The sequence below is a fragment of the Odocoileus virginianus genome, chromosome 17 (assembly GCF_023699985.2).
Source record: "Odocoileus virginianus isolate 20LAN1187 ecotype Illinois chromosome 17, Ovbor_1.2, whole genome shotgun sequence".
NCBI classification, from domain to species: Eukaryota; Metazoa; Chordata; class Mammalia; order Artiodactyla; family Cervidae; genus Odocoileus; species Odocoileus virginianus.
In genome coordinates, this window is record NC_069690.1 from 43,476,478 (window position 1) to 43,502,280 (window position 25,803).

The following is a 25,803-nucleotide window of genomic DNA, read 5'->3' on the forward strand; positions in this document are numbered from 1 at the left end:
TCTACATGCAAGACACTGTCCTGAGCTGGGGAACCTGCCCAGGGAAAACCAGCATCTGCCCTCCAGGCACTCACAAACCTTCCTTGAATAGCTGAGGCACAGAATGCATTTCTTGGGGATTAAGTCTTAGTCTTCCTGATCAGGGCAGGTGCAGAGCCCATTGAAATCTCAACGAAGCAAAAACAATTTCAGATAATCCACCTGGAGGTCATCCAAGCTGGCATTTTGTGGAAGCTGATTCCTACCCCTATACCGTGCTTATGCTCACTCAGTCGTGTCTGACTCTTTTGCGACCCATGGACTATAGCCAGCCAGGCTCCTCTGTTCATGGAATGTCCCAGGCAAGAATGCTGGAGTGGGTTGCCATCTCCTACTCCAGGGGATCTTCCTGATCCAGCGATCGAACCTGTGTCTCCTGTGTCTCCGGCATTGGCAGACAGATTCTTTACCACTGCGCCATGAAATGTTTCCTCATCAAAGAACCCTCAAAGCTCAAAAACCACCCCGAGCTGGCCTCAAACTGTCTCCTCGCACTCAGGTGGGGGCCATCTATGCAGAGAAGGAATCTGGCAGGAGGGTGGCACCTGAGACAGGAAAAGAAGTCTTGGACAGCAATCCCTTTGGTAAGGGAACAGAAGACAGTCGGAGTGTGTGGTATGTGTCCAATCATTCACACAGGGGGCTGTGCGAAGCAGCAGGATCATAGCTGGGTAGAGCGGCAGTGAGTCTTGTTGATGGAGGATTCCAGGTCTCCCCTCTACACCACAGCGTGACAGAATATTTACTGCAGAGCCTGGGCCCCAGGAAGTGAGAGAAGCCCCCAGGCCCGCCTTTGCTGAGGGGGACTGAGATTCTTGCCTGAAGTCCTTCCTATGCCCACCCCACGCCTCTCACACCCACAGGCTCAGAGCTGGGTCCCAGTGGCAACTGCTAAAGCTTCAACCTCTCCAAGGTGCAGAACCTAAGATGGGGATCAGATGTCCCTAAAACTTCAGTAACTTGACTTTGACCATAGCTGAGTCTATGTCACGATCCTCTAATCTTGATTTCCAGCCTTCTTTGAGCCAAAAAGGCCTGGCTGCTCCTTTGTATAACTGAGAAGTCCCGATATCCTGGATTTGGGGGGAAGAGGTTTAAGATCCCCAGGCTATTTTCCCTGTTTTATAAACAGAGGCACAGAGGTTGAGTGAAACCCTTGTTTCATTTGTCAAAGCCGAAATTCCGAGCTTTAGGCTGTGCTCCAATTACAGACTCTTACAAAAGTTCATGTGTGAGTCAGTGGTTTTGGAATTAGAATATTCCACTGGGTCAATGTTATAGATTGTGCTTGGGTTCCTCTAACCCACAGTCGCCTATTAAGCCCACGTGCAGCTGAATAGGAGAGGAGTCTACTGTCAGGCACTCAGCTCCACTACTCACTGGCTGTGTGACCTTTAGTGAGTTACTAAACCTCTCTGTACTCCCATTTCCCCATATATAATACTGAGATAACGGACCCTGCCTACATAAAGGGGTTGATGTGGGGATTAAATGGGGTAATCTCTGGGGAGCACCTGGGCTTCCCAGGTGGCTCAAGTGGTAAGGAATCCGCCTGCCAGTGCAGAGACCTGGGTTTGATCCCTGGGGCGGGAAGATCCCCTGGATGAGGAAATAGCAACCCACTCTAGTATTCCTGCCAGGATAATTCCATGGACAGAGGAGCCTGGTGGGCTATAGTCCATGGGGTGGCAAAGAGCCGGGCACGACTGAGCACATACCCTAGGGAGCACTTAGAACAGGGACTCCAAGAAAATACTCAAGGAACATGAAAGTGAAAGTGCAAGTCACTCAGTTGTGTCCGACTCTTTGCGACCCCATGGACTGTATAGTCCACGGAATTCTATAGGCCAGAATACTGGAGTGGGTAGCCTTTCCCTTCCCTAGGTGATCTTCTCAACCCAGGGATCAAACCCAGGTCTCCCACATTGCAGGCGGATTCTTTACCAGCTGAGCCACAAGGGAAGCCCAAGAATACTGGAGTGGGTAGCCTATCCCTTCTCCAGTGGATCTTCCTGACCCAGGAAACAAACCAGGGTCTCCTGAACTGCAGGCGGATTCTTTACCAACTGAGCTATGAGGGAAGCCCCATAAGATGCCATTAAGATGATGGTGCCAGGGTAACAGTGTTTCTGTAGCAGGGCTTCTCAACCCTGGCTCTAGGGCTTTTGCGGCCAGGTCTTGGAGGCACTCTGGGCCTTCTTCAGCAGCATCCCTGGCCTCTATCCTCTAGATGCCAGTAGCACCCACCACCCAGTTGTGGAAATAAAAAAAGTGTCGCTAGACATCCCCGTGGCCCCAGGGGTTGAGAACCACTGTTTTATAGGAAGGCCACTGACAGTCCCAGCTGAACGTCGGATTCCTCCTTCTGAAATGCCCCTTCCATGCCAGCTCCAAGTCTAGCGGAAGCGCCTCGGCTGGCAAGTTAGGAATGGTTGGTCGGGGGGATTTTCTGGGGGTGTGGCGGGGTTGGGGGTCCTCTAAGTGGAATGATGAACAATGGGAGGAAGGAGGAGCAGAGGCAAAGGGGCTTTCCCCTCTCTGGCCCTCTGACCCCCTGCACGAGGTGGTGGGCCAGGGTCTTCCTTACCCCAGGGGGAGTGTGGCCTCTCCCCTGTCGGCTCGCCTGGAAAATGAAGGTAAAGTGAGTGGTGGGGACCAGGCTGGGGAGCACAGGCAGCAGGAAAGGGGAAGGCGGGAAGAGGGGGGGCGGGGAGGGTGTGGGGTGCACCGAGGGGCTCCGGCAGCGTTCTGGGTGTCATTTTGACACAGGGCAGCAGGGGACAAACTGGATTGGATTTCTCTCCCAAATTTCTTTTTTTTAAAAAATATCCATTTATTTGGGTGCACCAGGTCTTAGTTTCCACGTGTGGGATTTTTTAGTTGTGACATGTGGGACCTAGATCCTGACCAGGAATCGAACCCCTGCATTGGGAACTCCATGTCTTAGCCACTGGACCACAGGGGAAGTCCCCCACAAAGTTCTTTTTAAAAATATACTTATGTTTAGTTGAAGGATAATTGCTTTGCAGTACTGTATTGGCCCCCAAGACTTCTTGATGTCATGACCTCGAATAAGGCCCTCCTCCCACTCTGCTTTCTTTTCACCACCTTGTTCGACCTGCATTTCCCATTTTATCCATTTATTTGTTAAATGAGCATGGCCCAAAGACCTGCTGTGTATCTAGCAATGTATTACGCTCCTGAGGGTGTTTTTGTTTGTTTTTGAATGATTCTTTTTTAAGGTGAGCCTAAGGAAGGTACTAATTAACTAAATGGAAGGCACAATCTGATTGAATTAAAAACCAACATATGTTCATGGACATAGCTGTGGAGCCACCCAAATCATATACATAAATGCTGAGGGAAGGTGGAATAAAACACAGTTTCTTAAACTTCTCCACAAATGGGCTTCATGAACTGATGTTAAAAGGGCAGAAGGAAAATTCAGCCTAAACAAAGGGCACCCCAATCCTGTAGCATCTCCAGGCTGCCACAGCTCTCAAAGAGCATGTGGGTCAAAGGGCATGTTCAAAAGAAGAGGCTCTTTTCCCAACTGGAATAAATCTGACCCTTCTTCAATCAAACTGACTGTACTTTTTTTTTCTTGTGATTTGTGGGAATAATCCATTTCTTTTGTTCCTGTCAGGGGATCTGTGCCAGATACTAGAAACCACTCAAAAGCCACACCCTTCCGAGATGTGCAGAGGAGGTCAGACGGTCATGACTGCCATTCATTCCCCAAACCAGCAAAGCTGACAAGTGTCTCTCTCAAACTGTCCAAAGTTGAACCCCAAGAATCAAGCCAGGTTATTGCAGTACACATAACCTGTTATAGAAGCAAATGTTGGTCAAGAAATTGATTAGCTTTAAGAGTCATTCTGGAGTGGTCGCTGGGAGGAAGTGTGCTATTTATTTAGGGGAACGTTTGGAGATGGAGGAATGCAAAGGCAATTCTTATCGGGCAAACATAAGCAGCATCATAAAACACAAAAGGATACTTTAATTAATTACGGTAGAAAAGGAATTTCTCTTTTTGTTGTCGGACAGGTCAGTTGGAGGGACAAGGATCAGATAAAACCCGAAGCTGTCCTGCTGAGCCCGAAGTCGAGTGGCCCGGAGGGGCAGGCGGCAGTCTCTGTCCCAGGTCTCCTAAACCATCCCAACCGATACCAGCCAGAGACCTGCCCATGGTCCCGAGTGCCTGACGCCAAGCAGGTCTTCCGGACTTAAAACAGCCCCCACCTGCTGGAGATTCCGGGACAGGAGTCGATGGCCCTCGAATCGGTGCCGGGAAACCCTGATGCGGCGGCTGGCTCAGCGCTTCAGCGTCGGAGCGTGGGCGCAAACGGGGCATCCCTGGAGATCCCAGGTAGGCAAGCGCGCCCAGAGTCAGGGATGGAGTTTCTGGATCAGCGTAGAAAGGACCATCTCCTGGCCCCCGGAATCCCCTATTCACAACTCCTCCTGGCCTTGCAGACCCCAGAGCCCCATCAAATCGCCAAAACACCGCAAAATAGAGTAAAATCGCGGACGCTTGTACAGCACTTTGTTTCTAGTACTGGGCTAAAGGCACTCGCCTCTGCCAGCTCTTTCTCCCACAACCGACAGGAGATGACCTCTCTGCCCCAGGACCATCCCGGGCAGCGGTGGCCGCGGGATCCCCGTTTCCAGGGCCGCTCCGAGACCCTCGCTCTGTCTGGTATCAGAATCTCTCGTCCAGCTCTATTGGCGGGGATGATGCTCGAATTGATCCTTGAACCTCTCCAAACCAGCTTCGATCTTGAAGCCACACGGGAAGGTTCGGCCTGGCGCGGGCAGGCTCTCGACCCCCAATCAAGTCATTCCCCACCTATTCAGATAAAGCTGCGCGGCTTGAGAAGACGATTTGGCCCCTAAAATGTTCAGCCTTCTCAGAACTGCGCCCTCGCACCAGTTTCCAGCGATAGAATTAACCAGAAACCCGGCCAGGATCCGGCAAATGGAAGGAAGGAGAGGCTCGGATGTGTTCGCCTGGGCCCGTACTCGCCTCTCTGTCCCGTCCCCCCTCCCCCTCTGCCCCTCCCCCCCGCCCCCTCCCCGATCCTCACCTCCCGGTTTCAAGGCGGCGGCGAACTCGGACTCCTACGAGAAAATCACGCACAGTTCTAAAATAAAATTCGACTGTAATAATAAAAACACAAGAGATGTCTGTCTGGGTGGCTGCAGCCACCGGAGTCCAATAAGAAGAGCCGTGGGTTCAGGGTTTTGGGGGGAGATCTCCCTCCATCACCCCCCAGGAGCCGGGGCCGGGGCCTGGCCCTGTCTATCCCAGGTTCACAATCTCTGTTCGGAAGGGGCGGGGCAACGCCCCGAGGTCCATTCCCGCGGCTCCTGCGGTCTCCTTGACAACCTCCCCCCTGCCCCCCACCCCAGTCCTCTTAATAAAATGGGTGTGGCCCGCAGCACCCGAGGAAACCTCTTGCCCCCTCCTCACAATCTCCCTCCTGGCAAAGCAACAGGGCGTGAAGCGAAGAGGGGCCCCGCCTTTGAGCTCCCACCGGGGGTCTCCGGTGCTCCTAGGTGTACAGCCTGGTGGGGCGTCGCCCCCGGACGCTCCAGGTATGGGGAGGGGCATCTTTCCTCTGCGGCCACCGGCGAGGCGCGCAGGGACCTCGGATCCCACCCCTTCGGCCCCTCGGAAGCTTTCTGGCGCGCGCCCCGGTTCTGGGAGGGGGCTGCGCGGGGTCACGCCCGGTCCATGCGTGCACCCCGGGAGGACTAGAGTTCCTCGACCCCGGCGAGCTCCGAGATCTAACAAAGGGCTCGGAAATGAGGGGCAAAAAGCCGGGGGGGCGGGAGTTCTGGTTAAACACCTTCATAGAATAAAAGCCAAAAATCAGGGCTGGCAACACAGACCATATAAGCCCTACAAACAAAGCAGTCAGGCCCCCGAGGAAGATCTCGGGTGAACGCCCCCGGTACCCATGCAGCAAAATGCCAAGATTTCAGCGCTAATTGCTCCCCCTCCCTTTAATGACAGTCCCCGCCCTGTCCTCCAAAGCTCAGCCATCCGGCTTGGCATGGCACTGTAAAGACGTGACACACCGCAAAAAGATGGCACCTCGCGATCGGAGGGGAAAAAAGCAGGGGTGGAAGTAGGAGGAGGCACAGCCTACCCTCCCCCTCCTCGCCCACCCGGGTCCACACCCACTGCCGCAGTGAGGGGCGAGCCCTGCGCGCCAGCCCCGCGCCTCCGGCAGGGAGCGCACACGCCGGACGCCCGGCGCAGAGCGCAGAGAAAGGGGCCCGCCCCGAAATGCACCTGCCGCCCCTGAGCGGGTCTGTGCGGGGCTGCGGCTGTGCGCACCCTCGAGCCGGGATCTGCAGCTGAGAAGTCCTTCCATATCCCAAGTCCAGGGGACCCCTGCCTTGTTGAGCCTCCACATTGGGAGCCGCGCACTACGTTCTCTCGGGCACTGCGCTGCTCGCGTCTCGGTGCCAGGCGCGCGCAGGGGGAAGGGCAACTAAAGTGACAGCGCCAAGACCCCTCCCCATCTCCCCGATTTCACTCCCAGCCCCCAAATGTCCCCTGCGGGTTTCTGAAGGAGGAAAACGAGAAGAGGGTGGGCCACCGCCTTAAACCAAGGGCAGTGAAAGCCCGGCGGGAATCAGGGCCGGGGAGGGGTAGGGAGGGGCAGGCAGGGAGTCATCTTTTCTAGAAACCGATCAATACCTTGTCTGCAAACCGAGGCAGAGAAATTGGATTACAGGTTAGGTTTAGGGGGTCGTCATTGGACCCCTCTCCACCCACCCCCCCACAGAGTCACACGCCCATTGCGGCAAAAGTCGGTGTTCGAGCGTGCACGGCAGCCCCCTCCCCCAGATCACGGCCATCCGCGCCCCACCCTGTGGGTACAACCTCCGCCGTGTCCGCGTGAAGCGGGTCGTATAGACACCCCCCCACACACACACACAGGACATACACACACACGCGTGCATCCCTTGCATGGGTCCCTTTCCAAGTCACCCCAATCCCAGCGCCGGAGCGCAGAGGGCTCAAGGAGGGGCCGTCGCCGTTGCTCCCGACCAATGCCCACCTCATGACACCCATCTCTGAGGCGAGGGGCGGCGGTATGCAGGTGCAGCCGGGAGGACGGAGAGGCAGATTTCGGAGCCTCGCACTTACCTGATAGTCGACAGAGGGCGAGGACAGTAGAGGGTGGCAGAGGAGAAAGTGGCTGTGGTGGCGGCGGCAGAAGGTGGGCGGCGGCGGCGGCGCGGCTGCTGGTGCCTGAGCTGGTGGGTGGCCGAGACTGCGAGCGCGCGCGCGAGGGGAGAGGGCGCGCTCCAGCGGCCGGCGGGCGGCGCAGGCGCGAGCAGCGGGAGCGCGAGCCTCCCCAGGGGAGGGGCGGGCCGTGAGGCCTCGGTGTGCGTATTCTCCTCCGGCCACCAGTGGGCGCGCGCGAGCGCCCCAAGGTTCGGCCCTTCCCCGCCTCCCTGCTCTCTCCTCTCGGCGCTTCCAGTCCCGGGTCTCCCCTCCTCCCACGACTTGGGCCGCGGCGCTGACCGCAACGCGCACGCGCGTTCCTTGGCGCACGCGCACTCTGGGTCTCCTGTCGCGGTTGGAGCCTTTGTCTTATCTGAGGGGTCTCCTCCCTTGGGAGGGTGGCTTGGTTGCTCCCTGGGTCGAGAAGGGGGTGGATGCTCCGCCCCCAGGTCCGCTGCCCCTTTTTTCCCCCTGACGTCTTGGAGTGATGTCCTATCTCGGGAAGGTTCTGGGCGGATTTCCAGATGGCCATCCCTCCAGTCCGTCCACCCCAGACCTCAAAACCTCCCCGGGCTTCCCCATCTTATTGCTGGCACCCTGACCCTCCCCTGAATTTTCCGAAATGATTCCCCTTGTTGCAGATCAGTTTCCTTGGATCTGCTTTCTTTTCACCTTTTCTTGTTATTGATCAAGGTGAATTCTTGGCAGATCTACTTCAATCTGCTAAGACAACTGAGTTAAGGCTGACTTACAACTGAGTTAAGGCTAACTCAGTTGTAATAAGGTAGTGTAAGGTTTTTGGGTTTTTTTTTTAAACAGGGATTATTCACATCTATTATCTTCGCCCTAAGAATAAAATCTTAAATTAGATGAAGTTTCACTTACCGCGTTACAGAACATTTTCACATATAAAGTTATTTTTATCTTGTTTGTCAAACACTGTTACACTGTATAGAGTTTGAGATCTGAATTTCTAATTGCCTGCTGGAGATTCTCACCTGGATAACACTGCTTCAGATTGAAACTGACTGGAGGCTTTCATCCTCTCAGTCAGCCAATCTCTAGGCTTTGTCCTTAGCTGGTCTCCCCAACATCTAATTTAAGCCCTGACAGTCAGTGGGAGGCTTTAAATGTATGAGGGCTTGGGGACTGCTGTCTTGTACTAAAAGGAAAAGAATTTGTCTTAAAGCTTTTATTTGCATAGCTCACATTTTTTTCAAAGCAATGTTGTTTATTATGTGCTAAGTCACTTCAGTCGTGTCTGACTTTTTGCGGCCCTATGGACTGTAGCCCACCAGGCTCCTCTGTCTATGGGATTTTCCAGGCAAGAATTGTGGAGTGGGCTACCATGCCCTCCTCCAGGGGATCTTCCCAAGCCAGGGATTGAACCCATGTCTCTTACGTCTCCTGCATTGGCAGGTGAGTTCTTTACCACTGGTGCCACCTGGGAAGCCCTTGTATGTTATAGATTAATACAAAAAGAGAGTAACTAAAGATTGTCTATTCACAGGGGTTTAATTAGTATCTACTGGGAGCACTGAGTGGGTGGTGTAGATGGGAGGAAGTTTCTTCAGTTCCGAGTCTCTAGAATTGACCCTTTGGCTGTTCCAACTGCCACCTTGACCCTAAAGACCATTTTCCTGGTTCTGAATATGTAGTGATCTTACTGATCTTCTCTGTTTCTATGTCAGCCCACCCTGCCTTCTAACCTGCTTCTAACCGTTCCATAAGTGAAATTAAACTCCTTCTCCTTAAACTCCTGTGCATCCCCTTCCCCAGTCCCTACTCCGCCCCCCAGCACATCGTCTGAGCCTCTGTCCTCTTCAGTTTTTTCTCTCATCTACTCTATGGCCAACTGGACTTTCCTGAAGGAACTCTTACTTTCCTCTGGGGTTCTCCTTTGCCTGCAAAGTCCTTACTCTTTCTCCATCCACCAATATCATACCTAACTTTCAAACCCTAGTTCAAATTTTACCAAAGGCTCCCCTAATCATTCCAACTGGAAGGGATATTTCCAACCTGGCCGAGTATTTGAACAACCAGAAGGGCATTTGTTCTGCCTAACTGTGTGCTCAGCAAGGTTTTTGTTTGTGACTGTGTCATGCATCTTACAGTATTTAACCTGGGTCCATGGCAGTGAAAGCACCAAATCCTAACCACCAGACCACCAGGGAATTTCCTAGGCAAGATACTTTGATGAGACACCTACATCCTCTCTCAAAGCCACCGTAGGGGAATATCTATGATATCTATAAACTAGATTAGAAAATTAGTTATTAACATTACAGACATGCTCCACCATACAAAAGGAACCACATCCAAACTCCGCTAAATGTCAGTTCCTTGTTGCATTTGAAATGTGAGTTGATCTACAGGCAGATTTGTAAACACCGCAATTATAGTCGATCCATGCCTTAATTTCTCTAGACTTACATCTCTTACATTACATTTCTTAGGCCCATATTTTCCTTTCTGTCTTTATATTTCCTGAATGCTTGTTATCCATCTCTCCTTCCCTCTATTATCCTGTTGAGAACATTGCCCCTTGTTTAGGTTTTCTGGATTCCAACAAGAAGCAGGACAAACTGCAGATGGGGGTTTCAGTTACATGTGACTCAGCGGAGTAGCTCTATTGTCAAAAAAACTAGGATGATCCTAGGCCCCAGAAATAGGGACAAGGCATAACAGAGCCATGAGGTCAGCCTCTCCTTATACTTTGTTCAGTCATACTGGATCTCCCTGCCTCGGGGAGTGTCAGGGGATTTGGGGAGTTCTCAGAGGGGTGCCCCAAATATAGAACTTGAAAACAAGTTGAGCATTAACTTTCACTTAAACTGTGCTATCACTGGCAAAATCCCACTCTATGGAAGATGTAGTCAGAATTCTGGAAGTAAGAAGTAATGTACAACATGATGACTGTAGTTAACACTGCCTGGTAAGTTTGAAAACTGCTAAGAGTAAAAGTTCTCACTACAAGGAAAAAGACTTTTTTTTGTAACTAAACTTATTGTTGTAATCATCTCTCTCTCTCTCTATATATATATATATATATATATACACATACATATATGTGTATATATATATATATCTATATGTATACATCTATATATACATATATACATATTTAAAAATTTTTTATTTTGGCTGCCCTGGGCCTTCACTGTGGTGCCTGGCTTCTCTTGTTGCGGCGCTCAGGCTTAGTTGCCCCACAGCATGTGGGATCTTAATTCCCCAACCAGGAATCAAACCTGGCATATCCCCTGCATTGGAAAGCAGATTCTTAACCACTGGCCCCACCAATGAAGTACCCCTGCTGTACACTTTAAACTTATACTATGCAGTCTGTCAATTATATCTTAATAAAACTGAAAAAGAAAAGAATTCTAAGTTATCAAAATACTGAGATCTGAGTCACATCTCACTGGCTACAGGCTGGAGGTTGTACTTGACTTTATTGTTTACAAACTGTTCTTGGTTCAGAGTGAATATCATTATCACTTCTTTTTCTAACTAATACCAAGTTCTAAGTACTATTATCAGTGTCTTAATTTTTTTTTTAATCAGACAAGGAGGTTGTTTATACTTGCAACAAACATTTATATGCCTCCTTTCTGTGGGGAATTCAGTGACAACCAGAATTATAAGGTGCTCTCAGTATAGTGATTTGCAGGTGACTTATTAATCGATATTGATCTTATACATTGAGGGCTAACTAATCTGCAAAGGATAGATACTGTGTGATCCCCACTATATGACATTCTGGAAAAGACAAACCTATATAGATAGTTAAAAGGTTGTCAGGTATCGTCAATAGTTGTCAGGTGTTGAGGGGGAAGAAGTGGGGCGAAGAGGATTTTTAGGGCAGTGAAATTATTCTGTATGATGTTTTAATGGTAAATTCAGGTCATCATACATTTGTCAAAATTCACAGAACATACAACACCAAGAGTAAACTCTAATGGAGGACTCCCCTGGTGGTACAATGGAGAAGAATCCACCTGTCAATACAGGGGGCATGGGTTTGATCCTTGGTCCAGAAAGATCCCACGTGCTTGAGCACCACGACGCCTAAGCCCGTGTGCCTAGAGCCTGTGCTACACGATAAGAGAAGCCACTAATGAAAAACCCTCAGACCACAAGGACGAGTAGCCAGTGCTCATCATAGCTAGAGAAAGTCTGCACACAGCACCAAAGACGCAGTGCAACCAAAAATAATAAATAGTTTTTTTAAAAAGTTCTAATGTAAACTGTGGACTTTGGGTGATAATGATGTATCAATATAGGTCTCATGGATTATAACAGAGTTACCCTCTGATGCCCCATGTTGATGGTAGGTGAGGCTGTGTGTGGGAGGGGGCAGGAAGTTTGTGGGAACTCTGTATTTTCTACTCAGTTTTCTTTGAACCTAAAACTACTCTAAAAATAAAATCCACCTTTCAAAATTAAATTCAAAAAAATTGGAAATATGCAAAAAAAACAAAACAAAAAACTTTGGTGTTAGGTACCACCCAGGCAGTTTATGGCATACATTATTTAAAAATAAAATATTTATCTAAAAATAAAATTCTAGGACTGCACTGGTGGTACAGTCAATAAGAATCCATCTGCCAGTGCAGGGGACAGGGGTTCGATCCCTGGTCTGGGAAGATCCCACATGCTGTGGAACAGCTAACCTGTGCACCACAACTACTGAAGCCCGTGTACCCTAGGGCCCCTGCACCACAGAGAAAGCCCACCTGCAGGAATGAAGACTCAGGGCAACCAAAAATAAAATAAATAAATGTCAAAAAAGAATGCAGTGTTGCAATTAAAATACATGAAATATCATTAAAAATAAAATTCTAAACATTATAATTTTTTGATCAAGGGAAGTCCCCATGAAGTCAGTGGGACAGCCACGAGATGAGACTCTGAGGGAACTGTGTTCTGGAACTTCTTTTGTTCCTATATAAGAGATGACCTATACTTTTAAATATTAAATAAAACTTCGTGTCGCGTGTCTCGCATTTCAAGTAAATCCTTGCCCCAGAGGTTCTCTGGGATTTAGCAGCTTAAGGAACTTATTTATCACTGGTTCTGGAAAATTCTGAAGCGCTGGCTGCCTAAGCTGTTCTTGTAACACATTGTTGGGCAAAGTCTGCTGCCTTTCTGTGAGCAAGTGGCGACTCAAGACACCGTGATTTTTTGATGCTCCTCCATAGACCAATACAGACAGTGTAGTTGCTGACAGCTGACAGAACAGAGAACTCTCTGGGGCTCCGAGGCACTTTGCTTTGCTCCAGTCGGAAATGAGTCTGCTAGTTCAGTAATCTGGCTTCCTTGGCATCAGGGAATGAGCTGTAAGTCACCCTCTGGCTGGCTTTCCTTCTAGAATGACTCAGGATGGTCCGTTTTAAACACTGCTTCAGTGTAATGTAGCTTTCTATGAGTTCCCAGATTTTTAGTCTTTTTTTAAAAAATTAAAATCCAGTTGATGAACATTATTATGTTAGCTTCGGGTGCAATACATAGTGATTTGACTTTGCATATGTGTGAATTGATCACTGTATAAGTCTAATAACCATCTGTCCCCATACAAAGTCATTACGATATCACTGACCATATTCCTCATGCTGTATGTTACATCCTCATGGCTTATTTACTTTACAACTGGAGGTTTGTACCTCTGTTTCCCCTTCACCTATTTTGCCAACGTCACGCCCCTCCACTATGACAACCACCCATTTTTTTCTTCCTATCTGAGTCTGTTTCTGTTTTATGTTTGTTTGTTTTTGAGAGTTCCCATACAAGTGAGATCATATGGTATTTTTCTTTCTCTGACTCATTCAGCAGAGTGCCCTCCAGATTCATCCCTGTTGTCACATATGACTAGATTCTATTTTATTTTTTATGGATGAGTAATATCCCATTTTACATATATGTATGTATGTATAAGGATACACACACAGCATGTCATCTTTATCCATTCATGTATCAGTGGACACTTTGTTGCTTCCATATCTTGTCATGTCACATGCATAGTAGTCATGACTGAGTCCGGCTCTTTGTGACCCCATGGGCTGTAGCCCTCCAGGTTCCTCTGTCCACTGAATTCTCTGGTGTAGGGTACTGAAGTGGGTTGCCATTTCTTTCTCCAGGGGAACTTCCTGACTCAGGGATTGAACCCAGGTCTCCTGAATTACCGCAGATTCTTTACCATCTGAGCCTGGCTATTTAAATAATGCTGCAATGAACGTTGGTGTGCATATGCTGCATGCATGCTAAGTTACTTCAGTTGTGTATGACTCTTTTGTGACCCCATGGGCTGTAGCCCTCCAGGCTACTCTGTCCATGGAATTCTCCAGGCAAGAATACTGGAGTGGGTTGCCATGCCCTCCTCCAGGGGATCTTCCTGACCCAGGGATCGAACCCACGTCTGTTAGGTCTCCTGCAGTGGCAGGCAGGTTCTTCCCACACCTGGGAAGCCCTGGTGTGCATGTATCTTTTCAAATTAGTATGTTTGTTTTCTTTGGGTAAATACCCAGAAGTTAAATCCTTGAACCATATGGCAATTCTACTTTTAATTTTTCAAGGAATTTTCATACTGTTTTCCATAGTAACTGCATCAGTTTATATCCCCACCAGCAGTGTGTAAAGAGTCTCAGATCTTTAGTCTTAAATCCATCAGTAGCTCTAAATTCACATATGCCTTTCTCTTGCATTCTAGGAGAAATCAAAATATTCTTTTACTCCCCTTGGGGTTGTTTTCCTGTTACTTCTCAAACTTTATTTATTTATTTATCTTTGGCTGTGGTGGGTCTTCGTTGCTGCATGGAAGCTTTCTCTAGTTTCTGCGAGTGGGGGCTGCTCTTTGTTGTGGTGTGCAGGCTTCTCATTGTGGTGGCTTCTCCTGTTGCAGAGCATGGGCTCTAGGCAGGCAGGCTTCAGTAGTTGTGACACATGGGCTGAGTAGTTGTGTTGCACAGGCTTAGTTGCTCCATGGCATATGGGAATCTTCCTGGACCAGGGATCGAACCTGTGTCCCTTGCTTTGCAAGGTGAATTCTTAACCACTGGATCACCAGGGAAGCCCCAAATCAAAATATTCTGCTGAATACAATGGTTATTGGCAGTAGTGAGAATTTCAGGGTTTGTATTGATGTTTCTGAAATACAGATGATCCTCATTATTTATGACTCCCTATCTGTGAATTTGCTACTCCCTAAAACGTATTTGTACACTCTCCCATACTCGTGGCACTTCTGCGGTCATTTGTGTGTATGTGCCGTGGTGCAAAAAATGTGATTGGTCCAACCTCGTGCATTCCTAGCTGAGGTCCAGCAAGGCCTCACTCCTCTGTTTTCAGCTCTCACGCTGTAAGCAAGTGTCCTTTCTGCCATCTATTTAGTGCCACAGTTCTTGTGGTTTTGTGGGTTTTGCTGGTGATTTTGCTGTTTAAAATGGCTCTAATGTTTCTCTGCGTGAGAAGGGTGTGATGTGCCTCATGGAGAAAATGCGCGCATTAGGAAGCATTAGCAGGCACTAGTTACAGGCTGTTGGCTGTGCATGCCTGCATGCTAAGTTGCTTCAGTCGTGTCTTACTCTTTGTGACCCTATAGACTGTAGCCCGCCTGTTCTTCTGTTCATGGAACTGTCCAGGCAAGAATACTGGAGTAGATTGCCACACCCTCTTCAGAGGATCTTCCCAACCCAGGGATCAAAGCTGCGTCTCTTAGGCCTCCTGCACTGGCAGGCAGGTTCTTTATCACCAGCACCACCTGCAAAGACCCTGTTGGCTGTGAACTCAGTGTTAGTAAATCAACACTGTATATTCAATAATGTGGTCTGAAACAGACACACACCTTCTTGGCTTGGCAGACATGGCCTGGGTCCTCATTGAATGCTACTATCCAATAACATTGTATTCAATGTGAATATAACTTTACACATCAATGGATCACCAGATTCTCTTGCTTGCAAACATTTCATAAGCGTAGATCATTCTCTCTTTAGTGCCCAAATAGCTTCTATTTGCCCTTCAAAGCTTAGCTCCAGTGCTCCTGCCTCAGAAGACTCACCTGAGACCTGCCTTTTAAGGCCAGGTGTTACCCCAAGAGACCCACTTATCACACTGGGGGTGATTGCTTATGTACCTATCCATCTGAGTGTGATGCCTGGAAGTCCTGGACTGTGTTTTGTTCACCTTTGTATCCTCAGCTTGTAAGACAGTACTCGGCACAGAGTAGGTTCTTCATAGACAGCTGATGAGGGGTTGGCAGCCTGGATGAATAAAAGAGGAGCTGGGTAAGGAACAGGGGCAGACTGTGGGATACAGCAAAGGCTGAGAGCTCAGTTTATCAGCAATACAGAAAAGTGTTGATGTGGCTGAAAAAGAAAAACAAAAAACAAGCAGGTTCAAAACTAAGACAAATAAAAGACATGCACAAACCCTCTTTAGGGGACCTGGAGTGGAAAAGGCTGTTCAACCTGTTTCTCCCAGCTTCCAAAAATTCCTGAATCATTGTTTAGACAGAACAGCGCTTTATTAAACACCGCTCACTCCCTTTCAAGTTCACTGTCAGGCTTTATTGGATTCTGAGATGGACCAGGAGAAAATATGGATGGTAAAGAGCAAGGGGTCTTCTCTCTCCTCTCTCCTCTTGCCCCTGTCTTTTGATTACAGCTGAACAAGGTCAAGAGGCCTTTAAGAGACCAGCAAACCTAATAATCCTGTGATCATTTTTTCTAAAGGCTCGTAGGCAGATTCAAGCTGAATTGAAATGGTTCAGTTTCTCTTGCCATTAGCGAGGATACAACAGTCACACACACACACACACACACACACACACTTCCCTCCCTTTCTTGGTACTCTGCTCGAGCATTTTCTGTGTGTACTTTGCTGTTTCTCCTAACTTCTCCTCCAAAAAACTGTTAGCAGCCCTTGACCACCTCTTCTTATTCCTTGGATCACAGATAACTTTTCAGTGTGGGGTCAGCCCAGAAAATGCCTTTTTGTGGATTCAGAACCTTCCCTGCCAGTGCCTCTCCCCAACCCCCTCCTGTTTACTCCGTGGCTGCCGCCCTTCACATTCTTTGGTCCCTTCATCAGTCCAGGTGGCTTCTGTCACCTGGTCTTTGTCACTGTGCAGCCAAAATCCTCACTCTGGGAATTCTGTGGCTGTCCAGAGGTTAGGACTCCAGCCTCTCACTGCCAAGGGCCTGGGTTCAATCCCTGGTGGGGGGACTAAAATCCTGCATGCTGAGTGGCGTGGCCAAAATAATAAATGAGTAAATAAAATCACTATCCCTCTACTATCAAAACAACTCCTCTTTAAAAAAAGAAAAAATAAACAAACAAAGAAAGAATACTCCACTGTTTCTTTGGAGAGAGGGTGAGGCTATGACTGGCATAGTATTTATTGGAAAGAAAAATTCCAGAAGCCAAGCCCTAGAACAATAGGAAGCTCTGAACAGACTTTAGGAATTGTCCTGTTTGATCCTCTCACCTTACAGATACAGAAGCAGAGGCCCAAAAAGGAAAGGCAGTGAGTGATTTAATGGCAGAGCTGGGTTTAAAAATCAGACCCTCTAGTGCTTTGTGCAGGGTTTGGCCCTCTGTAGCATGACTAGAATGGTACCCTTAGCAAACTTGAACATTGTATTAAAGCAGAGCCTCTGGTTGGGGAGCTTTCACCCCCAGGAACATCTGACACCATCTGGTTGCCACTGCTGGGGAGAAAGTGCTAATGGGCGTTCAGAGAGTTAAGGCCCCTTGTAAGCCTTGATCAGATTCCTGATCTGGGTCATCACTGCTTGCAGGGCCTGGCTGCAGCCCGTCTCATTCCAGCAGCTGGAACCACAACCTCCCTGCGAATCCAACAGGCAGGGGTTGAACTCAAGGCAGACTTCTGCTCGTTTTGGTTTGGGGGTTTATTTTGTTTTGTGTTTTCTGAATGTGAACTTGGCTTTACTCTAATACAGGACTTCTCAAATCTGGCAACCTTAGAGTCTATCCAGGACCTTGTCTCATGATTCTAAGTAGGCTCAGGAGGGAGGTATGAGACCTGGGCTCAGATTTATGTGCCTGGAAGAACTCTAGACAACAAGTTTTGTCGTGGGGCTTATCCTGTGCATTGTAGGACATGTAACAACGTTGCTGGGTTCTACCCAGGAGATGTCAGAAGCACCTCCACAGAGGAACATGTCAATTTTTGAAAATAGCTCAGATATACTCACATACCAAAAATTTAGGTGAAAATTTGGAATTTCCTGGCGGTTTGTGGTTAAGACTCTGTGCTTCTGCTGCCAGGGGCCTGAGTTGCATCCCTGCTTGAGAAACTGAGATCCCACAAGCCATGAAGCACGACCAGAACAAAACAACAAGAAAAACTAGGTGAACAATTTCTATGACTTTGGTTGTCTTTATTCCTTAGTCCCATCCAGGCCTTGCTCATAATTGGTACTTAAGTGTTTGACCGACTGGTTTGGCACTGGGCCCTCTGGGGGCTCAGACGGTAAAGAATCTGTCTGTAATGCAAGGGACCCGGGTTCGATCCCTGGGTCGGGAAGATCCCCCTGAAGAAGGAAATGGCAACCCACTCCAGTATTCTGGCCTGGGAGATTCCATGGACAGAGGAGCCTGGTGGGCTCAGGCCATGGGGTCGCAAAGAATTGGACGTGACTGGGTGACTAACACTTTCACTTTCTCCTCAGAGAGGTTTCTCCCCTGGACACAGTGTGAAGGGGGGATGCTTGTGAATGGTGTGTGTGTCTGTGCTGAGGCCTGGTGAGCACAGAGGACGCTGGACTTCCTGGTGTGTATGGTCATGTGACCAGTTCAGACCAGTGAGTTGTGACGGGTGTCACTTCTGGGCTGGAGCATTTGATTGCTTGTGCGAGTTCCTCGAGAGTTCTGTCTGCTGAGGTGAGTGTGGAAGGACAGGTAAGATGGAGCTTCCTTCAGGCGGGGCCCCTGAGTAATTACCATGAACTCCAAGCCCCCTCCTGATCCTCACAGGACATGTAACATGAGAGGAAAGCGAACTTCTGTCAAACCATTGAGATTTGGGTATCCTTTGTTATTGCACCATAATCCAGCCTAACCTGGATTGCTGCTATAAGGACATACACAGGACTGCTAGTCACAGAAGTCAGCCCGTATTCAAAGAAACCATCCCATCCAGACCAGCCAGTGGAGTCCATTCAAATGCCGGGACAATCTGGGGTTAAAAAAATAAAAAGCTCATGAAGTTAATTAACAAACACTTTATTGAGTTAAAAACATGAGCGAGCTAAAAAAGGAAACTACTTGTTTGTGTTATGTCTCAGTTGTTTACAAATTCAGGAGGGTTAAACAGAGCGTGAGCACAGTGTGTGCCCTTTTTCTTGCTGTGTGATGTGGGGGACCAGCTCTCACAAAGTCACAGAGGGGCTTTTGTGTTCCACAATAGCATCTCAGGGCCAGCGTGCTTTGCATGTTCATCCACAATAACTGCTTTCTTCTGGTAAGTTAGGGCTGATGACTTTGGGTTTGGGATGTGGAATCAAAATTATGAACAGGCTAAAGAAGAAAAATTGTACCAAAAATGATAACTATAGGAGTGCTTGTCTCTTTAAGGAAGATGCACGTGAATATTCAAACTAGATAAACCAGAATGACCGATGACTAAAGTAACTCCTTTACAAAGAATTTTTCTGCCCAATGCCCTTGGTGCCCTGAAATGTTTGCTTCAGATTCCAGAGGTGGAGGTGAAGGGCAGAGAAACATGAAACCAAGGTTCATTACTATTTGATGTAAAAGATAAAACATTTTGTCGATGAATGCACAAAAGAGAAAAATTCATTTTAGTATTCATGTAGCTAACCCCTACCCCCTTAAGCTTAAGCTTAAGCCTTAAAAAGGCATACCTGTCCAAAAGAAGTTTTTGTTACCATATTTTTCTTAAATAGTTTGCAAACATCAGATGGAAACCCTGATTGTTGATTAATTTCTAGGATTCTTTATGGCCGATGCTGCTAACTAGCTGGCTTTACTGGGTAAAACACTTGACTTCTCTGTGTTTGTTGCCTCGTTTGTAAAATGAGGGAAATAAAAGACCCTCCGGGGATTGCTTAGCTCTAAAAAATTCTGACCCTTTGAAAAGAAGCACCCTGGAGAAAACTGTGGGCCCACACTTTGTATACAAATGATGCATTCTCTGAGACAATTGACCTTCCAAATCTGACATTTGACAATAGAAAATCACTTGCAGACTTCCCTGGTGGCTCAGTAGTAAAGAATCTGCCTGCCAATGCAGGGGACACGTGTTTGATCCCTGGTCCAGGAAGATCCCACGTTCCATGGGACAGCTAAGCCCATGCACCACAACTTCTGAAGCTCACGCACCCCAAAGCTCGGGCTCTGCAACAAGAGAAGTCACCTCAATGAGAAGCCAGAGCGCCTTGAAGAAGAGTAGCCCTGGCTCACAACAACTAGAGAAAGCCTGCGCAGCAAAGAAGACCCAGTGCAGCCAAAAATGAATAAAAACAAATTAACTGGATACAATTTTAAAAAAATTTTAAATAACTTTATTTGTGTAGGGCTGGTTGCTGGAAAAAGTCAGATTTGTCAGCATCCAGGGTCCTTGGTGCCCTGAGGAGGGGCCGCTGAAGCTGGGAGCCCGTGTGCTCTGGGCACCTGCTGTGGATGGCAGCATCTGGGTAGAGGAGACAAAAGCAAGAACAGCTGGAGAGACCAGCTAGGGCTCCCAAGGTCGTCCTGCTGCTAAGGAACCAGCCCTCACGCACACCAAGGGCAGCAGATGATCAGAATGGGGTGATGTGGACACCTCTGTCCTGTCAGCTTTAGACTCATTCCTTTTTTCTAGGATGAGGATGTCCTCTTCTTTTGGAGAAATACCCCTTTTGTCCATGGGAACCATGTGGTTCTAATCAGGGGGCCCTGTGATGGTGGCCACACCTCTGGTCCTGCAACTGGGCATCTGATCCAAGGAAGGTTGATCTTCAGGCTCTTTCTAATTGGAACTAGAGGAAGAGGCTCCCATCTGCTCCGGTGGCCAGGGTTTCTAGCCTCCTGGAGACAGTCCCTCCAAGAGAAACAGACACAAGAAGGGGAGAGATCTGAAGGGGTCTGAGTCCCTGGCCGACCCTCCCCCAGCCCTCTCTGTAGCCTGTTTGGAACCCACGACCCCTACTTCTCCACCCAAGGGAGTTGCAGGTAAACATTTGCAACTCGTGAGACTGGACTTGTGGGAAAGAAGGGAGAGCGAGAAAGTCCTAGAAGCTTTTTTGTGTGTTCAGCCTGGGGAAGCCAGACTTGGGAAGCCACGTGTAGCCAAAGTGATGGAAGATGCAGCCAAGCCCAGGGACCATCAGGAAGAGCAGGCTGGACCAGCAATAAAGGCCCACTGGATTTATCTAAGGATGGCAAATCTCACTAAGTGAGGAAAGAAAAAGAAGGGGCCAATATCTTAGGAAGTTTAATAAAAAGAAGATGAGTGAAAAACAGTCAGTTCAGTTGCTCAGTCATGTCCAACTCTTTGCAACCCCATGGACTGCAGCACGCTAGGCTTCCCTGTCCATCACCAGCTCCCGGAACTTGCTCAAACTCATGTCTATTGAGTCGGTGATGCCATCCAACCATCTCATCCTCTGTCGTCCCTTTCTCCTCCTGCCTTCAGTCTTTCCCAGGACTAGGATCTTTTCCAGTGAGTCAGTTCTTCAGATCAGGTGGCCAAACTATTGGAGTTTCAGTTTCAGCATCAGTCCTTCCAATGAATATTCAGGACTGATTTCCTTTAGGACGGACTGGTTGGATCTCCTTGCAGTCCAAGGAACTCTCAGGAGTCTTCTCCAACACCACAGTTCAAAAGCATCAATTCTTCAGCGCTCAGCTTTCTTCATAGTCCAACTGTCCGTAGTCCAACATTTATGACTACTGGAAAAACCAAAGCTTTGACTAGACGGACCTTTGTTGGCAAAATAATGTCTCTGCTTTTTAATATGCTGTCTAGGTTGGTCATAGCTTTTCTTGCAAGGAGCAAGAGTCTTTTGATTTCGTGGCTGCAGTCACCATCTGCAGTGATTTTGGAGCCCTAAGAAAATAAAGTCTCTCACTGTTTCCATTGTTTCCCCATCTATTTGCCATGAAGGGATGGGACCAGATGCCATGATCTTCGTTTTTTGAATGTTGAGTTTTAGGCCAACTTTTTCACTCTCCTCTTACACTTTCATCAAGAGGCTCTTTAGTTCTTCTTCACTTTCTGCCATAAGGGTGGCGTCATCTGCATATCTGAGGTTATTGATATTTCTCCTGGCAATCTTGATTCCAGCTTGTGCTTCATCCAGCCTGGAATTTCGCAAGATATACTCTGCATATAAGTTAAATAAGCAGGGTGACAATATACAACCTTGTTGAGAGAAAAAGAGAGAGAGAGGCAAAAAGAGAGAAAGAAGGGAAGGGTAAATGTATTATTGTGTTGAGACATTTTCTGAGAATGAATTTGGGTTTCAGTGCAGGGATCTGAGAAGAGGTGAGTACGGGGCACTCTGCCGTAAGTGAATTTGGGAGGGACATTACCTGTTCAGGGTGCTTCCCCAATGGCTCACCGGTAAAGAATCTGCCTGCCATGCAGGAGACGCAAGACTTGTGAGTTTGATCCCTGGGTTGGGAAGATCCCCAGAGGAGGAAATGGGAAACCACTCCAGTATTCTTGCCTGGAAAATCCCTTGGACAGAGGAGCCTGGCAGGCTACAATCCATGGGGTCACAAAGAGTTGGACGTGACTGAGCGATTAAGCACTGACTTATCTATTCAGGAAATGGAAAAACACTGTATTGCAGAATGTGAATGTAATTTAACAGGAGACTCACCTGAAATAGATTCACTCTGACCCTTCACTTCTCTTGGAGCTCTGTTTACTTTGAGATGGCCCTCCCTTGCTTAAAGTCAGGTTCTTCCTTTATTTCCTGTTCTACTAAGACTTGCTTGCCTGGTGGCTCAGTGATAATGAATTCGCCTGCCAATGCAAGAGACGCAGGAGACACAGGTTCGATCCCTGGATTGGGAAGATCCCAGGAGGAGGAAATAACAACCCACTCCAGTATTCTTGCCTGGGAAAGCCCATGGACAGAGGAGCCTGGTGGGCTACAGTCTATGGGATCACAAAAGTGTCGGACACAACTGAGCAACTAAACAACAACAACCAAGACTTAGACTGATGTTGGCTTTGATGAGTTGGTGAAGCCATCCTCACATCACCCCTCCCCCTTTTCCATCCCTCCCCTCCCACCCCATCCCACTCCCAGCATTTCAAACCCTCCTGAGGTTTTCCACCTGCCTGAGGTTGAAATCTGAATTCCTTTCCAAAGTCTCTGAGGCCCTCTCTGATCTGGCCCTGCCCTTCTCTGCTCCCTCATTGTTATTTTGGGTGGTCAGGGAGGCCTCCCGGAGGAGGTGATCATTAAGATGTACATAACTAGAAGAAACCAGCTTCATGAAGATGTGGGGAGCAGTGTGTGCCAGCCTGGAGTGGGGTGGAGTGAGGAGTAGCTGGTGGACAGCGAGCACACAAGTCCTAAGTCAGGAATGAGCTGGAAAGTGTGAGGACTGGAGAGAAGCTGGTGGGGGCAGAGTGGGGACAGGACAGCATAGGACACGGTCTCAGATTCCAGTTAAAGAAACTCAGAATGGGAAGTAACCTTGGAGGGACTCAACCCCTTTATTTAGTTTATTTATTCAGTTTTTAAAATTTATCTAGACCGGAACATGCAGCATCCCAGACCAGGGATTCCACTTGTGCCCCCTGAAGTGGAAGCACAGAGTCTTAACCACTGGACCACACAGGAAGTCCCTTTAAGAATTTATTTTTAAATTTTAAAAATTGAAATACAGTTGATTAGCGTTATATTACAGTTGATACAGTATTATATTAGTTTCAGGGGTACAGCATCATCAGTCAGCATTTTTACAGATTAGACTCCATTAAAAGTTATTACAAGGTAATGACTATAATTCTCTGTGCTCTACAATATATCTGTTGCTTATCTATTTTATACATATATAATAGGAATATAACATTGTACTACTAACCTTATTATTTCAAAGACCAGGAAATTGCAGGTCAGAGAATTATTTTTTAAATGTGCACAAGAAATACATGAGTTTTCATGTTAAAAATTCAGAGAACACAGCAAAAGTAAAAGTCTCCTTGGAACAACCCCTGCCTGCCCCAATCTCCTTACCACTGTCCTCTCCAGTGGGAAGTCCAGTCAGTCAAGGGGCTACTGTTCCTGACTTTGGGGTAGGAATAAATGGGTGGCTCCAGTTGTAAAGAACCCACCTGCCAATGCAGGAGATATAAGAGATGCAGGTTTGATCCCTGGGTTGGGAAGATCCCCTGGAGGAGAGCATGGCAACCCACTCCAGTGTTCTTGCCTGGAGAATCCCCACGGACAGAGGAGCCTGGCGGTTACAGTCCATAGGGTTGCAAAGAGTCAAACATGACTGAAGCGACATAGCAAGCACACACACACATTTGTATGCATACATTGAGAAATGTATGGCTTTATTGGGCTTTCCCTTCACAGCTATGAAATCATAACTTTTACTTTGGAAAACTTTTCACTTTTGTTCATGTGGATGGAGTGCATTCTTTTTTACCTGCTGTATAGTATTTCATGGCTAGAAGAACTATATCATTTAACCTTTCCTCTTGGGTATTTGGGTTGTCCCTGGTTATTAGAAATAGGACCGTGGTGAATACCACTGGACAAGCCTCTTGGAATGCAAATGCAAGGTTTTGGTAAATACCAAGCTGTGAAATTCCTGGAACCAGGGGGAGGCAGACACCATGAAGTTTTAATTGATGCTGCCAAAGTGCTCTCCAGAAAACATGCGTCAGATCACCTTCCCACCAACAGTACATGTTACAGCCTGCTTCTCAGTACCACCACCTCCAATGCTGGGTCTTATTCGTCTTTATAATTTTTGTCACTGTGTTGGGATGACAGTGATATCTGTATTATGGTTGTTATGCATGTGTGTGCCTGATAAGTTACTTCAGTTGTGTCCAACTCTTTGCGATCCTATGGACCTCAGCCCACCAGGCTCCTCTGTCCATGGGATTCTCCAGGCATAAATACTAGTGTGAGTTTCTATGCCCTCCTCCAGGGAATCTTCCCTACTTGGGGATTGAACCTGCATCTTTTATATCTCCTGCACCTGGCAGGTGGATTCTTTACCAACAGCGCCAGCTGGGAAATCCACTGTTGTTATAGTACTGGTTATTTACCTTTTAATTTTATTACTGTTATTATTTTTTGGCTACACTGTGAGGCTTATGGGATCTTATGTCCCTGACCCTGGGCCCCCTGCAGTGGAAGTTTGGAGTCCTAAGCACTGGGCCACCTGGGAAATTCCCTATCTTTTTATTTTGAATGAGTTTAGACTAATAGAAAAGTTGTGAAAATACAGAGTTCTTATAGTCCCTTCCCCTGGTTTCTCCTGCTTCAGCATCTTATATAACTGTATACGGTGATCAAAACTAAGACACTAACATTGGTACAAGGCTGTTAACTAAACTGCAAATTTTCTCAGATATCACCAGTTTCTCCACTCATGTTCTGGTTGTTTTAAGTTTTGTTTCCCTAATTACTAGAAAGATCAAGCATCTTTCATAATTTTTTTTTTGCCATCTGTGTTTCTTCTGAAAAATACTGGTTCAAAATTCTTTGCCCATTTCCCCCGCCTTGGATTGACTGTCTTTTTCTAATGATTTGCAGGGGCTCTTTTAAAACTTTTCTAAGCTCACACAGCTAATTAATTGGTGAAATAAAAACCCAAGTCTAACCTGATTGCCTATTTCCAGTACAGATGCCCAGTCCTCGGTTCTCCTGCCTCTCTCTTGCTCCCCTTCTCCCCGGTCCATGCTCTGTACTCCCCAGCTGGGAGTATTTCTCAGTGAAGCCCATGGGGCTAAGGCTGCTCATTCACTCCTCATTTTACTCATCATCTCTGGGCTAATGACATTAGAGGCCGTCTGGGATGTGCCCTTTCTGGACACCAGCTTGCTTTCTCTGAAGTCTCATCTCCCTTGGCCCTGAGGCAGGCTGCAGAGAACGCCAGCTGCTGAGATCCAAGAATGTGCCATTTGGCTGACTGTCCTCTTCTTAATTGTTGTCCTGGCAATTGTGAAACCTCTTGCACTGGCAGAACGGAAGCTTCAGAAGGGATGGTATGTGTGTCTTGGGATCACTGGGGGCCCTGCAATCCCTAGAACACCAGCCAGGGTGCTCTGACCGCCTCTCAGGTCACTCTCTCATCTTCCAGCTGCTGCTCCAGAAATTGACAGGACATAGCAGGCAGGGGTGGGCACTGCAGTAGGTGGGACTGCTCTGGTTCTACCCAACCATCTGTTCCTTGAGGAGAGGGGCTGTGTCTTTGTATTCTTCTCCCTCTGGCTTTAAAGTGGAGCTAAGCAGAAATCTTGTCATTTGTAGCTACTCTGGATAAGGGAGGAGATGTGGTGGAGACACTACTAT

General features: G+C 47.8%; 1 protein-coding gene across 17 annotated transcripts in view; it reads right to left on the reverse strand.

Moving 5' to 3' along the window:
- MAPT (microtubule associated protein tau) overlaps positions 1 to 7,522 on the reverse strand; it is a 120,874-nt gene extending 113,352 nt beyond the window's left edge. For 3 of the 17 annotated variants that reach the window (XR_011492356.1, XR_011492355.1, XM_020881484.2), the window contains exon 1: positions 7,205 to 7,381. The gene's annotated coding sequence lies outside the window, so the exon portion shown is untranslated. Of the gene's footprint in view, positions 1 to 7,115; positions 7,137 to 7,204 lie in introns of those variants that run through there. The other 14 variants (XM_070479608.1, XM_070479605.1, XM_070479610.1 and 11 more) reach the window with 13 other exon arrangements.
- Between the last annotated feature and the right edge of the window lie 18,281 nt (positions 7,523 to 25,803).